We start from the raw sequence: 11,591 nt of genomic DNA, 5'->3' as shown, positions 1-11,591 counted from the left end.
ATTGTTACTTTGATATTAGTTTTTCAGGTTCATTACTATTAGCTGTATGTCACTATTAATATTATGAGAAAACAAAAAAATTCAATCTTCCAATACATCAAATGCCCGTTACAATATCATAATTTCAATTAAGTGTCATACGACAACAATCTCACAAAAGTTGCATAAAATCATTTGAATTTGAGCCAAAATCAATTTCAATAAAATCTCAGTGAATGAGATTAATTGCAAGAACTTAATGTGTCACTTTAAAAAGAAGAACACATTCATCAGAAAGGAGGACCTACACATTCACGTACATATTACACTAACCAATTTCTATTCACGGCCGCTCCCAACCTATTCTCGCTTCTCATACTGTAAACATTTACACGAACTTTTCCCCAAAAAACCCAGGCCGTACATCCACTTCCATACACTGTAAATAAACAACACCACAAACAATTCATGGGTTCTCTACAAATTGATTTCACTAACAATTTCCATATCCCAATTTGTTGTTATCTTATTGTGTTCACAGGGGTTTGAAGGAATACAAATGGTGGATGTTTCTTCTAAATTCGAATCGGCTTTCGATGTGCTGTCCGCCGACGCTCCAACACCGATGCAGACATGGAAACCACCTGGATCCCTTTTCAGATCAAGCTCCAGTTCGCAGTCACGCAGCCACGCCGGCATTCTTCTGGCCGTCACTTCCAATCACCGACTACCACCGGATCCGGGCCTCCGATCTCCACCTTGCGTCCAACAGCACCTGCAAATCATGCCGACCCTTCCGATCGGATCTGCAGCACAAGCTAACATCACCGGATCCGCGCTGTCTTCCTCGTCTGAGGTCAGTGAATCCCCGCTCCATTTTTATTTTGATAAGATTGTTTTGATGTTTGGCTTGTGTGTTCTTATTTTCATTGTGCTGAGATGAAAGAGATGATAATAAAGAATGGGTTTTGATTTTTGAAAAGAAGCATAAGAAGAAGTGAGAGAGACGTTGCAATTTGGTAAAATGGGGATCTTTGATACTGTGTTCGTCATGTTTGTATATGTATTATAATTGTTGTTTTCTTAATTTTTTTAACTAAGTTATAAGTGTCACATTGTTAGTGGTCTATCATTTTATAATTGATTTTAGTTAATTAAGTATTAAAGACTTTGTTTTTTTTGTTTATTTGTTTTTTTTTTAATTTAACAAAAATGCCAGAAACGTAAATGAGCTTATTAGGTTTTTAAAATTTATGAAAAGACTACAAAAAAATGTTTATTTAACTATCCTTTTAAATTGTTTCAATATTAGTTAATTAGTTTTTTTATTAGTAATAACATTAAAAAATACAAAAATACTAAAATATAAAACACCAAAAATATTTTAATTAGTCATGTTCTATTAGAGTTTAATATTCTTAGCTTGGTTAATTGTAATTAGTATTTGCTAGTATTCTCATTTTAATCATGCATTATTTTATCTATCCATACTAACATCTTTTGTTTATGTTGAGGTACCAATTTGAGACTTTGGATATTCTGGCGGACATTTGCAAATTATATTTTAATTTTGTACATTTAATCGTCCTACTCCCGCTTTAATTTTCATTTTTGGGTTTGTAATTTTTATCCCCTAGTTTTTTGATTATGTACTCCCCTCCCCGAAGCCTTGTAATAGTTGTAGGTTATATTTCCCTTTTATTTTCTGCTATTATTATTAACTGTATGCGTGGTTAGTAAAATAGGGTGTGAAAAGAATTTAATGAAATGAACATAGTTAATCACTAACATTCAAGATAAATATTCTGAAAACAATCACTACTCATACACTCACCCCTAAGGTACGCCCCTCCTGGTTGCCTTTCGAAATAAGGTCGTGTCCCTCGAATGTAGAGGTACCAATTAGCAAAGTCCCTCGATTAAAAATCATTACAAAGATCATAAATCCCTCGATGACCCGCGATGTTGCCTACGATAATATGATCTAGTCCCTCGAATGGTTGCCTACGAAACAATGATTGTCCCTTCGAATATTGCTAAAGGTACCTCTACCTGTTGCTTTCAACGACCTCGATGACCCTTCGATGACCCGCACGTCCAATATAACAGGGACTACCTACTCCTATATAGTATGGATAGTCCTGGGAACTTTAAAAATTATAGAAAAAGACCAATTAATTAGGGTAGTTCTCTTAACCTGCCTAGCTCAATAAAAAACATCTTTTCGCTACTATTTCGAAAAACTAAGGCTACGCATTTACGCTAAAGTCCTTATGTTTCTTTTCAACTCAAAACAAACAAACATGAGCTAAGCAAATTAAGAGCCCGTAGATAATTACGGATGAAAAGGGTGCTTACACCTTCCCTTTTCATAACTTACCCCCCGAGCCCGTTTTCTTTTCAAAAGGTCTTTTTCTGTACTTTTTACCTTTCCTAACATTGGACAAAATAAAATTCGGTGGCGACTCATGCTTACCGCAACATTGTTGCTTACAAAAATAAAAAGTCAGTTCACCGAGTTACAGAACTGGCGACTCTGCTGGGGAGAAATAAAAAGAGGGGTTACCTTAGAGCTTAGATCATATAATATGCTTGTTTTGTTTGCTTTACTTTTCAAGGTTGCTTGGGAATTAAATGAAGGACGAATCCTATACCCGGATTCAAGTACACTTAAGATAGGAGTGGCATAGTGATGGCGACCTCTTTCACATATGTGGGAGATGAGTCAATATGAAGTTCACGCTTGAGTTAGGACTCCATAGATATATGCACACCTTTCTCAAATGAGGGAGGTCTATGTATGTAACTTTGGGTGCGCCGGAGCTCAAGGACCTTTAGTCACCCTTTAACCCATCCTGGCCTTTAGGAACGTAGTGGGGGGACTACTCTTGACAAATGTTGAGAACTAGTCGCTACCCGATGCTACAATTCAGATAGGTTCTCTCTCAAAGTATCATTGCATGGTGCAAATGCATCATGTCCGAGGGTGCTTTAGAAGGGCTGACAATTCTGAATAACCTGGTAGAACCTGTTGCTGATTTCATCTCATCCTTAGAAGTACCTATTGGGGAAGGGTAGTTACCTGGTCAAACTCCATGCAAGCCTTTTAACCTAAGGACTCTTGTGTGAGTTGTTTGTTATCTAACCACTTGATTTCCTTGCAGGTTTTATTTGTAGAACTTACTTGTTCATACTACCTTATGCTTTTACCTAACATGTTGACTAACCTCTTTCAAGGATCTTAGGGATTCATGGCACATAATTTCCAGGTAATAGGGAAGGACTATCAAGAGCCTAAATTTCTATCAAGGGGCAAGAGGATTTATTTTCCTCTAGCCAGATGCTTTTCAAACTCAAAAATGCAATAAACTTCTGTCAAGGGGCAAGAGGATTTATTTTCCTCTAGCCAGATGCCTTCAAACCCAAAGGTACAATTACTATCAAGGGGCAAAAGGATTTATTTTCCTTTAGCCATATGCCTTCAAATTCAAAAGTATGTACCCCGAATCAGAGGCTATGATCCACTGGATACGGTGAGCTTGATTCTTATAGAAGGACATCCAAAGATGAAAAGTCAAAGTTTTTCAGACGAAGCTGCTACCAATAGACAAGCTTCCCATGTTACTATTTTATTCTCCCTGGAGCTGGACACTTACAACTCTTGTGTGACTTGCCAGAATTTTCTTCCAAGAAGCAATCTAAAGTGTCCTGCAGGCTCAGAACCTAACACTTCGGGGCACTTGGTCAGTCGATTGATGATTATCAACCATTCCTAGACAAGGTTCAAGATGCAAAGGTTATCACCATTCATACCTGAAAGCCGGATTTGAAGTTCTCCATCGACTCAATGGATCTTCTGAAGCAATAAGTCCATACTGAGAAAATCTCCTCAATGTTGGCAATTCGTAATTTCTCATGCATTTTCATGCGTAACCTTTCTTGTTTTTTGTTCAACATTGTTTATATGCAATACTTTTTTGCTTTTGAACTATAACAATGGTGCATTGGATATGTTTGTCTTGAAAAAATTCATTCGCTCTCGCTCTAATATGTTTTTCTTTGCTTGTGATACCAAACTCTCGGTGATAAAGCATGATGACTCTGAAGGGAGAATGACGAACATATAATACCCATAATCTCAAATGGTGTGCTTTCGAGTAAAACCCTGTTGATGATGTACAGGCATTGATTCAAATCCCTAAACACTGGAGATATAAGGAAGTTAATCCCTTGTTCAACCCCTTTGAGCCTTGAAGTAGGAGTTTCTTTTCTATACGAAGAACCCTCACATTTAACCCAGGGGCAGGGTAGTGTTCAGTTAATCTGATTGAGCGTTCAAAATTCATCAGGAGCACGCATTTAAGGATACATCAATGGTTATTTTTCAAAAGGTTGAGGAAAGTCAATACCGCAATGGTTATCCCTCGTCAACTAAGAAATGAGGTAGTCACTATCTCTCCAACGAATCGAAGACATCCCAGGATCATACGACTTGTTCAAAAAAAAAAGAGAGAATGAATCAAAAAAAAAAGAGAAAAAAAAAAGGGCCCGCTAAGTCAACAACTTGAAAACAAGTGACTTAGGCATAAGTTAGGACATCCCGCTGGACTTCAAACTCAGAATTCAAAAGAATTTGTCCAGGCAAAAAGTCCTCAACAAAAAGGAAAAGTCGCGTGACTATAAATTCAAGATCGTGTGATCAGACACCAAGAATAAAAGGAAAGTGACTGCCATGTCCCAATATTTCAGCGATTCCTCAATCTGCTCAAACTCCCTCTTGAAGGATGAATGCTCGCATCGAGTTAACTGAACTTAGGTTGGAGAACATCACGAAGGGGGTGGGCACCAATAAAATTTTGAGCCTAAAAATCCATTCTTCTAAAAACCGTGAACTTGGCCACGTTACAACCCTCAAAAGTCCTAATTGAAGCAGGGTTAATTCGAAAGCATACTGTAAACGAGAATATGGTAAACCGACTCCTAGGAGTTTTGCTAAAACGTTTGATTTGGTATCACACCACCTTTCACAAAAATCGATGTTTTGACATCCTTTAAAAAAAAATCTTTTTTAAAAACTTCAAGACAAACATGAACTTTGCATTACAATTATATTTCTCATACTAAACATTCTTTGCATATGAACAAGTACTTGACACCAGGAAAACTTCCATCATGAGCTGCAGATGAAAAGTTTAACCCTCTCAAGGGACAAGTTGTCTTCAGAACTCCGTTGAGTTCGAGCATGAACATCTCAAATTATAATCACCCTCAGGGGTACAAAAACGGTTGAAATACCCCATGGACTAAGCGTTCAGATATTCGGGGCAATCAATCCAAGATTCAAAGGATCTCTCAAAACTGCTGAAATTACCAGGAGCCTTCACCCAAGCACAACTAGAATTACCTCCAACCCTGATCAACCAGAGGCATGATTCCTAAGTTCATGATACAGGGGCATGTTGCTTATGATAGCACGAATATCAGAAAGTCCCCCGATAGATAAAGCTGCAGAGACGTCTCGTACGCCCGACTCAGTCAGTCAAAAGCTTGTATATACAAGGGGCATGACATATCTCATTCATCAGGGGCAATCAAGTCAAGATTCCGAGAATCTCTCAAAGATGCAAAAAACAATCAGGGGCATGTATCCAAGTAAATCTTAGTCTATTTCCAATCAACATGGGGCATTGTCCTGGGCCAATGATTACGAGGGGGCATGACGCCCATAGTGCACATCTCATAAAGTCCTCGCGAGGCGAATCTTTCCGAAGTCCCTACTAACTGGGGCAAATCTATGCAAGTCCAGTTTGACAGCTTGATCAATACTCAGTAGGGTGTCCTAAATCGAATGGTAGTTACTACAATACTGGGGGCAATTTTCAAGACACCCATGTCTCCCCACAGAGCCGGGTTCACAAGATCATATCCCCACAGAGTAATCCTCAAAGAAGATATCTTTGAACATACTCGTCCCGACAAAGACATGGCTCCCCACTAGAGTTTACATCTTCAACACCACCGGTTCTCCGACACGTTGCTCTTCTCCAACATGGCTTACTAATATCTTTATCTCCAGTCAGGGTACATCAAGTTACTGGTTATCCCCAAGCAAGAATCATAAATTCCCAGCTGGGCATCTTCAAAACAAGATCAGACATCAAAACCACAAAGGCATAGAGATTTATTTTCTCATTAAAGACAACATAAATCATATTCACATATCATATGGCATAAACATATTCATACATTGCATACATTACCTCATAATGAATTCATCCATAACATACAAAGTTTCTCTTTTATTCTGAGGGACTCATTACATAATACATGCATCATGACATTGCATAACTATACCTATTGCAGGATACAGGCACAGACAAATGAACGAAATCTCCAACTTTCCAAGATCTAATTCAGCTACTACGAATAGTACTGACACGGTCAACGCTCGATCTAATTCATTTACCACGAATGGTAATGACACGGTCATTTTCAAAGATCTAATTCAGGTATTACGAACGGTCCTGACACGATCAAATCTCAGAGATCTAATTCCATCATCACGAACGGTGTGGACACGATCAACTGCTTCTAAAGTCTAATTCGGTTACTACGAACGGTGCTGACACGACAAGAAATCTAATTCTATCATCACGAACGGTGTAGACACGATCACTGACTTTCCAAGATCTAATTCAGCTACTACGAATAGTACTGACACGGTCAACACTCAGAGATCTAATTCTATCATCACGAACGGTGTAGACACGATCAATGACAAACTAAGCCTAATTCAGTTATTACGAACGGTACTGACACGGAAAAAGATCTAGTTCGATTACTACGAACGGTGCCGACACGGTCAACTCCCAGAGATCTAATTCTATCATCACGAACGGTGTAGACACGATCACTGACCTTCCCGGTCTAATTCAGTTACTACGAACAGTGCTGACACGATAGGAGAATCTAATTCTATCATCACGAACGGTATAGACACGATCATATCTCCAAGATCTAATTCTATCATCACGAACGGTGTAGACACGATCGTCTCTCAAAGATCTAATTCATCTACTACGAACAGTAATGACACGATCAACATACAAACAACTACTTCTCAACACTTCAAGTTCAGATATAGTCTAACGTGAGACTCATTCTGACGTTCAAAAGCTTATCAAGACAGGTGGCATCTTCAAGCCCATCTCCGACAAAAGTCCTTACCTCAGCAAGGGCAAATTTCTTGGTATTCTAGTGTTCAATCCTCTTCCACCTTCAGATTCCGACTGGCATACAAACCACTCAACATCTTCAGGTTTAAGAAAATTGAACAGGGGCAGCTGTCATACCCCAAAATTTGCCCACATATATTCTCATATGTCGTGTTATTTCAAATAATTGACATAGCCCGGTCGGTAAGGAAGCAAGGTTTGCAAGTGCAAGGTCACGGGTTCAAATCCCACGTCTAACATTTTATTTATTTATTTTGCTATCTAACTTTACTTTTAATTTTATTTTCACTTATTATTAAAATCACAAAAAATAAGTTTTTTTTATTATTTTCGTTTTCTATTTTGAGAGTATTTTTAAATTATTTTTGTTTCATTTAATGTTGATTTTATGTATTTTATAGCTAAAAAAAATATAAATTAAATAGAAAACTTAGATAATTTTTGTTTTAAGTATAAATTTAGTATAGTTTTAATTTTGTTTTTTTTTAAGGTAGACTGTCGGTACTTTTTTTATTTTTTTTTCTTTTTTTTTTCTTTGTAGAATAGGTAAGTTCATTGTTACTTTGATATTAGTTTTTCAGGTTCATTACTATTAGCTGTATGTCACTATTAATATTATGAGAAAACAAAAAAATTCAATCTTCCAATACATCAATGCCCGTTACAATATCATAATTTCAATTAAGTGTCATACGACAACAATCTCACAAAAGTTGCATAAAATCATTTGAATTTGAGCCAAAATCAATTTCAATAAAATCTCAGTGAATGAGATTAATTGCAAGAACTTAATGTGTCACTTTAAAAAGAAGAACACATTCATCAGAAAGGAGGACCTACACATTCACGTACATATTACACTAACCAATTTCTATTCACGGCCGCTCCCAACCTATTCTCGCTTCTCATACTGTAAACATTTACACGAACTTTTCCCCAAAAAACCCAGGCCGTACATCCACTTCCATACACTGTAAATAAACAACACCACAAACAATACATGGGTTCTCTACAAATTGATTTCACTAACAATTTCCATATCCCAATTTGTTGTTATCTTATTGTGTTCACAGGGGTTTGAAGGAATACAAATGGTGGATGTTGCTTCTAAATTCGAATCGGCTTTCGATGTGCTGTCCGCCGACGCTCCAACACCGATGCAGACATGGAAACCACCTGGATCCCTTTTCAGATCAAGCTCCAGTTCGCAGTCACGCAGCCACGCCGGCATTCTTCTGGCCGTCACTTCCAATCACCGACTACCACCGGATCCGGGCCTCCGATCTCCACCTTGCGTCCAACAGCACCTGCAAATCATGCCGACCCTTGCGATCGGATCTGCAGCACAAGCTAACATCACCGGATCCACGCTGTCTTCCTCGTCTGAGGTCAGTGAATCCCCGCTCCATTTTTATTTTGATAAGATTGTTTTGATGTTTGGCTTGTGTGTTCTTATTTTCATTGTGCTGAGATGAAAGAGATGATAATAAAGAATGGGTTTTGATTTTTGAAAAGAAGCATAAGAAGAAGTGAGAGAGACGTTGCAATTTGGTAAAATGGGGATCTTTGATACTGTGTTCGTCATGTTTGTATATGTATTATAATTGTTGTTTTCTTAATTTTTTTAACTAAGTTATAAGTGTCACATTGTTAGTGGTCTATCATTTTATAATTGATTTTAGTTAATTAAGTATTAAAGACTTTGTTTTTTTTGTTTATTAGTTTTTTTTTAATTTAACAAAAATGCCAGAAACGTAAATGAGCTTATTAGGTTTTTAAAATTTATGAAAAGACTACAAAAAAATGTTTATTTAACTATCCTTTTAAATTGTTTCAATATTAGTTAATTAGTTTTTTTATTAGTAATAACATTAAAAAATACAAAAATATTAAAATATAAAACACCAAAAATATTTTAATTAGTCATGTTCTATTAGAGTTTAATATTCTTAGCTTGGTTAATTGTAATTAGTATTTGCTAGTATTCTCATTTTAATCATGCATTATTTTATCTATCCATACTAACATCTTTTGTTTATGTTGAGGTACCAATTTGAGACTTTGGATATTCTGGCGGACATTTGCAAATTATATTTTAATTTTGTACATTTAATCGTCCTACTCCCGCTTTAATTTTCATTTTTGGGTTTGTAATTTTTATCCCCTAGTTTTTTGATTATGTACTCCCCTCCCCGAAGCCTTGTAATAGCTGTAGGTTATATTTCCCTTTTATTTTCTGCTATTATTATTAACTGTATGCGTGGTTAGTAAAATAGGGTGTGAAAAGAATTTAATGAAATGAACATAGTTAATCACTAACATTCAAGATAAATATTCTGAAAACAATCACTACTCATACACTCACCCCTAAGGTACGCCCCTCCTGGTTGCCTTTCGAAATAAGGTCGTGTCCCTCGAATGTAGAGGTACCAATTAGCAAAGTCCCTCGATTAAAAATCATTACAAAGATCATAAATCCCTCGATGACCCGCGATGTTGCCTACGATAATATGATCTAGTCCCTCGAATGGTTGCCTACGAAACAATGATTGTCCCTTCGAATATTGCTAAAGGTACCTCTACCTGTTGCTTTCAACGACCTCGATGACCCTTCGATGACCCGCACGTCCAATATAACAGGGACTACCTACTCCTATATAGTATGGATAGTCCTGGGAACTTTAAAAATTATAGAAAAAGACCAATTAATTAGGGTAGTTCTCTTAACCTGCCTAGCTCAATAAAAAACATCTTTTCGCTACTATTTCGAAAAACTAAGGCTACGCATTTACGCTAAAGTCCTTATGTTTCTTTTCAACTCAAAACAAACAAACATGAGCTAAGCAAATTAAGAGCCCGTAGATAATTACGGATGAAAAGGGTGCTTACACCTTCCCTTTTCATAACTTACCCCCCGAGCCCGTTTTCTTTTCAAAAGGTCTTTTTCTGTACTTTTTACCTTTCCTAACATTGGACAAAATAAAAGTCGGTGGCGACTCATGCTTACCGCAACATTGTTGCTTACAAAAATAAAAAGTCAGTTCACCGAGTTACACCCTCCATCTCTGACCTCCCTGATTCTGCATCACATGAGCAATTGCTTCGTGATTGCAACTACACAACCAAGCCTCGTCCTGAACCTGAGTTAGTGGTGTTAGAATCTGAGAATGAAGCAGAATCTTCTCTTTGTCTCAATATAGAACCTCAACCCTACTTCTTCCTAAGACCAGATTCTGCCATTACAAAACTCAAATCCCGCCGGGAATTATCTGTTGGTGCACAGTTTGAATTGTTGAACATTAGGATGCAGGAAGGGTTAGATATCTTGAAAGCAGCATAGTAATCCAGGATGGATGATGTGGCTTTCAGAAATCTATGGAGGACTTTCAGAAGAAATATGAATTCTATGTTTCCAGAGTTTCAGAAGAAGTGTGTAGCAATAGCCCCAAGTCCTTGCAAGATTCTCAGACCTTATGAAGACTTCTGGCATAGTCGTCTTGGAGGCAGGCATTGTTTTGAAGAAAGAGCTTTTGTTGATGAACTGGCAGAAGCTTCAGAAGCAAACTCTCAAGAGATTGTTTTGTGGAAGCCTAAGTTTCCTGTTCTGACTGAAGATTCCCAATGGCTATTTCACTGGCTTAGGGAAAACTCTTCTGAGCAGGCTCCTACCATGGCTGGTTCTGAGGCTGTCTACTACCCAGTCGTTGCTGCTCCCATTCCTCCAAAGAATCTAGCTGAGATTCTTCAAGCTCTGGAAAATGGCGATTCTGATCTTCCTACACCAGAATATGATAAAGATGCCTCTATGGAAGAAGCTGATGCTGAGAATCAATCTTTTGAGAAAAGTCCTATTCCGGAAACTCAAGAAGATGTTCTTACATTGGATGCCTCTGCTGGACATGCTATTCCACTGAATGCTGGTGGTAAAACTTCTGGTGAATCCTCTCGTCTGGAGAAGACCTTGGAGGTTCTTCAACAGAATCAAGAAGTTCTTGCTTCTCGCCTGGATAAGCATGATCAAGCACATGAAGAGTTCAGAGACTTCATGAAGAAGCAGAATGAAAGCACTACTGGGATTCATGACATGCTGGCCAAGATTATGTCTAAGCTAGGCTAGTTGTGGTCTTTTGTGTCTTAGTTGTCTCTTTGTTCTTGCATCTGTCTTCTTGCATCTGTCTTCTTGCATCTCCTTTTGTATCTTCTGATAATTCTTCTGTTGAAATCAATGAAAATTATCTTCTTTTCTCTCACATTTTTTGTCTTTTTCATCTGAATCTTTTATGCTTTTTGATGTTATGACAAAAAGGGGGAGAAAATGTGATAAATGATCTGGTTTATATTATCAGTTGCTGGGAGTAAGTCTCCACATTTCTAACA

Source organism: Vicia villosa, unplaced genomic scaffold, assembly GCF_029867415.1.
Source record: "Vicia villosa cultivar HV-30 ecotype Madison, WI unplaced genomic scaffold, Vvil1.0 scaffold7, whole genome shotgun sequence".
NCBI lineage: Eukaryota > Viridiplantae > Streptophyta > Magnoliopsida > Fabales > Fabaceae > Vicia > Vicia villosa.
This window is presented reverse-complemented; position numbering follows the sequence as displayed.